The sequence below is a fragment of the Mustela nigripes genome, chromosome X, assembly GCF_022355385.1.
Source record: "Mustela nigripes isolate SB6536 chromosome X, MUSNIG.SB6536, whole genome shotgun sequence".
Lineage (NCBI taxonomy): Eukaryota > Metazoa > Chordata > Mammalia > Carnivora > Mustelidae > Mustela > Mustela nigripes.
Window position 1 is genome coordinate 50,234,179 of NC_081575.1, and position 5,058 is coordinate 50,239,236.

The 5,058-nt window shown below is 36.6% G+C and overlaps 1 pseudogene; it reads left to right on the plus strand.

Annotated features, from left to right (window-relative positions):
• Positions 1-3,449: 3,449 nt before the first annotated feature.
• LOC132007066 (tubulin alpha-1D chain-like) lies at positions 3,450-4,856 on the plus strand (annotated as a pseudogene).
• Positions 4,857-5,058: the final 202 nt, after the last annotated feature.

The following is a 5,058-nucleotide window of genomic DNA, read 5'->3' on the forward strand; positions in this document are numbered from 1 at the left end:
AGAAAGAAAGAAAGAAAGAAAGAAAGAAAGAAAGAAAGAAAGAAAGAAAGAAAAGAAAATTAGAATAAGTTATGGGAACTCAGCAACATCATCAAGCATAATAACATTCACATTATAAAGATTCCAGAAGAGTGATAAAAGGGGAAGAAATTTTATTTGCAGAAATAATAGCTGAAATCTTCCCTAATCTGGGGAGGGAGAGAGACATCCAGATCCAGGAAGCACAGAAAACTCCCAACAAAATTAATCCAGGGAGGTTCACACCACAACGCATAAAACTTAAAATATCAAAAAGTAGAGATAAGAGAGAATTTTAAAAGCAACAAGAGAAATATATATACAAGGAAAACCCCAAAAGGTTATCAGCTGATTTTTCAGCAGAAACTTTGCAGACCAGAAGAGAGTGGCATGATATATGCATAGTGTTGAACTGAAAAAATCTGCAACCAAGAATACTATATCCAGCAAGGCTACCATTCAGAAGAAACATAAAGACCTTACCAGACAAACAAAGGTTAAAGGAGTTCATCACCACCAGACCAGTCTTACAAGAGACATTGAAGGGAATACTTTGAGTGGAAAGAAAAAGCCATAATTAGGAGTAAGAAAATTATGAAAGGCAAAAATGTCACCAGTAAATGAAAACATGTAATAAAAGTAATAGATTAATCACTTATAAAACCAGTATGGTTATTAAAGCACAAAAGAAATAAAATCAATTATATCTGTAAAATCAGTCAAGAGATTCACAAAATAAAGAGATAAATTGTATAACAGCATATATATAAAATGTGAGGGGGCTAAAATTTAGTGGTTTTAGAATGGGTCCAAACTTAAGTGACCTTCAATTTAATAGACTGCTATATGCATAAGATGTTATGAACCTCATTTTACCCACAAATCAAAAATTCTATAATAGATACAAAAAAAAATAAACAGAATGAAATAACAGCATAGTGCCAAAAAAAAAAAGCCACCAAGCCACAAGGAAAGACAGTAAGAAAAGAACAGAGAAGGAATGCACAAGCAACTGTAAAACCAGTAACAAAATGGTAATGAGTATATACCTATAAGGACTTTAAATGTAAATGGACTAAATACAATAATCAAAAGACATAAGGTGAGTGAATTCATAAAAAAGGAAGAATATACAGCCTACAAGAGACTCACTTTAGAACTAAAGACACATACAGTTTCAAAGTGGGGGATGGCAAAACATTTACTATGTAAATGTAAATTAAAAAAAAAAAAACCTAGGGTAGCAATATTTATATCAGACAAAGCAGACTTTAAACCAGACTGTAACCCAGATGTCCACTGACAGATGAATGCATAAAGATATGGTATATATACACAATGGAATATTACTCAGCCATCAAAATTATAAACTTTTACCATTTGCAACAACATGGATGGAACTGGAGGGTATTATGCTAAGCAAAATAAGTTAACCAGAGAAAGACGATTATCATATAGTTTCACTCATTTGTAGAATTTAAGAAACAAACCAGAGGATCATAAGGGAAGGGAGGGAAAAATAAAATAAGATAAAATCAGAGAGGCGGAAAAACCATAAAAGACAATTAACTATAGAAAACAAACTGAAGGCTGCAGGAAGGGAGTTGGGTAACTGGGATGGGGTAAGATGGGTGATGGGCATTAAGGAGAGCATGTGATGTAATGAGCACTTGGTGCTATATGCAACCGATGAATAACTGAACTCTACATCTGAAACTAATGATATACCATATGTTAATTAATTGAATTTAAATAAAATAAGATAGGGGAGCCTGGGTGGCTCAGTGAGTTTAGCCTCTGCCTTTGCCTCAGGTCATGATCTCAGAGTCCCGGGATCAAGCCCCATATCAGGCTCTCTGCTCAGTAAGGAGCCTGCTTCCCCCTCTCTCTCTGGCTGCCTTTCTGCCTACTTGTGATCTCAGTCTCTCTCTCTCTCTCTCTGACAAATAAATAAATAAAATCATTAAAATAAATAAATATTTTAAAAAGACATAACAAGAGACAAAGAAGGCCTTTATGTAATGATAAAGGGGAAAATCCAGTAAAAGGATATAATAATTTTAAATATTTATGCACCAAAATGGAGGTACTAAATACATAAAATAACTATTAACAGACAAAAAGAGAAATTGACAGTAATACAATAATAGGAGGAGACTTTAACACCCAATTACATCAATGGATAGATTTTACAGACAGAAAATCAACTTCTGAATGACACAATGGACCAGATGGATTTAACAGAAATATTCAGAGCATTACATCCAAAACCAAGGGAGGGAATACACATTCTTTTCAAGTGGATGTGGAACATTTTCCAGAACAGATCACATGTTAGATCACAAAACAAGTCTCAATAAATAAAAATATTGAATCATATCATGCATCTTTTCTGATCACAACAGAATGAAACTAGAAATCATTCACAAGAAAAGATCTGGAAAAAACACAGGTACACAGAGCCTAAATAACATGATACTAAATAACCAATGGGTCGATGAAGAAATTCAAGAGAAAATTAAAAAAAAATATATGGAGACAAATGAAAACACAACAATCCAAAATCTTTGGGATGAAATAAAAGCTGATTTAAAGGGGAAAATTGTAACAATACAGACTACCTCAAAAAGCAAGAAAAATCTTAAATAAATAACCAAACCTTACACCTGAAGGAGCTGGAAAAAACAGCAAACAAAGCCCAAAACCAATAGAATAAAGAACATAATAAAGACTAGAGCAGACATAAATGAGATAGAGATTGAAAAACCCCAATAGAATAGATCAATGATACCAGGAGTTCATTCTTTGAAAAGATCAACAAAATTGATAAACCTTTAGCCAGACTCATCAAGATAAAAATGAGAAAGGATTCAAAATCAGAAATGAAGGAGAAAAACTGACACTACAGGAATACAGAAGATTAAAAGAGAATATTTTGAAAAATTATATGCCAAAAATAGGACAAGCTAGAAAAAATGGATAAATTCCTAGAAACATATAACCTTCCAAAACTGAATCAGGAAGCAATAGAAAATTGGAACAGACCAATAACTAACAATGAAATTGTATCTGTAATCAAAACTTCCCAATAAACAAAATTCCAGGACCAGATGACTTCAGAAGTGAATTCTACCAAACATTTAAAGAAGAGTTGATGTTTATTCTTCTTAAACTATTCCCAAAAAATGGAAGGAAAATTTCCAAATTCAATCTATGAAACCAGCATTACCCTAATATGAAAATCAGATAAAGACACTACAAAAAAAATCTACCAGTTGATATGCCTGATGAACATAGATGCAGAAATCCTCAACAAAATATCAACAGATCAAGACAGGTTCTCTTACATTGACCACCTAAGAATCATGCTGTAAGAAGTAACCTCTCTTCTTCCTCTACAACATCTGCTCCGCAGCTGCAAATTAGCAACCATGTGTGAATGCATCTTCATCCATGTTGGCTAGGCTGGTATCCAGATTGGCAATGCCTTCTGGGAGCTCAGTTGCCTGGAATATAGTATCCAGCCTGATGGCCAGATGCCAAGTGACAAGTCCTTTGGAGGAGAAGATGACTCCTTCCACATCTTCCTCAGTGAGACGGGTCCTGGCAAGCAGTGTTTGTAGGGCACTAGGCCCAGGGCAGTGTTTATAGAACTAGAAGACACAGTCATTGATCAAGTTCACACTGGCACCTACTGCCAGCTTTTCCACCCTGAGCATCTCATCATAGGCAAGGAAGATGCTGCCAATAATTATGCCCAAGGGCATTACACCATTAGCAAGGAGATCACTGACCTTGTCTTAGATCGAATTCAGTAACTGGTCAACCAGTGCACAGGTCTTCAGGGCTTCTTGGTTTTCCACAACTTTGGAGGGGTTCCAGGTTCACTTCCCTGCTGATGAAACACCTCTGTCAATTACAACAAGAAGTCCAAGCTAGAATTCTCCATTTACCCAGTCCCCCAGGTTTCTGCAGCCTGTAGTTAAGCCCTACAACTCCATCCTCACTACTCACACCAGATGAATGTATCTGGAGAACTCTGACTCTGCTTTCACAGTACAAAACACAGCGATCTATGACATTTGTCATAGAACCATGGTATTGAATTCCCAATCTACACTAACCTAAATAGGTTGATGTATCAGATGGTGTCCTCCATCATTGCTTTCCTCAGATTTGGTGGAGCCTTGAATGTTGATCTGACATAATTCCAGACAAATAGGTGCCCTATCTCCCATGTCCACTTCCCTCTGGCCACATATGCCCCTGTCATCTCTGTTGAGAAAACCTACCATGAATAACTTTCTGTAGCACACATCACCAATGCATGCTTTGAGGCAGCCAACCAGACGGTGAAATATGACCCCCACCATGGTAAATGGATGGCTTACTGCCTGTTGAACCATGGTGATGTGGTTCCCAAAGATGTCAATGCTTCCATTGCTATGATCAAGACCAAGCATACCATCCAGTTTGTGGACCAGTACCCCACTGACTTCAAAGCCTCCCAGTATGGAGCGGGAGACCTAGTCAAAGTACAGAGAGCTGTGTGCATTCTGAGCAATACCACAACCATTGCTGAGTCCTAGGCCCACCTGGATGACAAGTTTGACTTGATGTATGCCAAGTGTGCCTTTGGTCACTAGTATGTGGGTGAAGGCATGGAAGAAGAGTTTTCTGAGGCCCATGAGGACATGGCTGCTCTTGAGAAGGATTATGAGGAGGCTGGTGTGGATATTGTTGAAGGAGAGAGTGACGAAAAGGAGGGGAATAATAAAGTTGAAAGTGTCACAAAGATATTGCTTGTACAAGGAAGCTTATTCTGTTTTGAACACTGAGAAGTTGCGCTTTGATCAGTTGATTTGTATACGGTGGTGTATAGTCTCATATACATTTACTGACCTATGCTTTAAAATACAATATTTTGTTATAGCCTGAAGCTATCTACTTCTCTGGAGGGTGTGAATAAATTATTCTCTGTCTTAAGAATATATATATTAGCAAATCAAATCCAACAGTACATTTAAAAAAATCATTCAC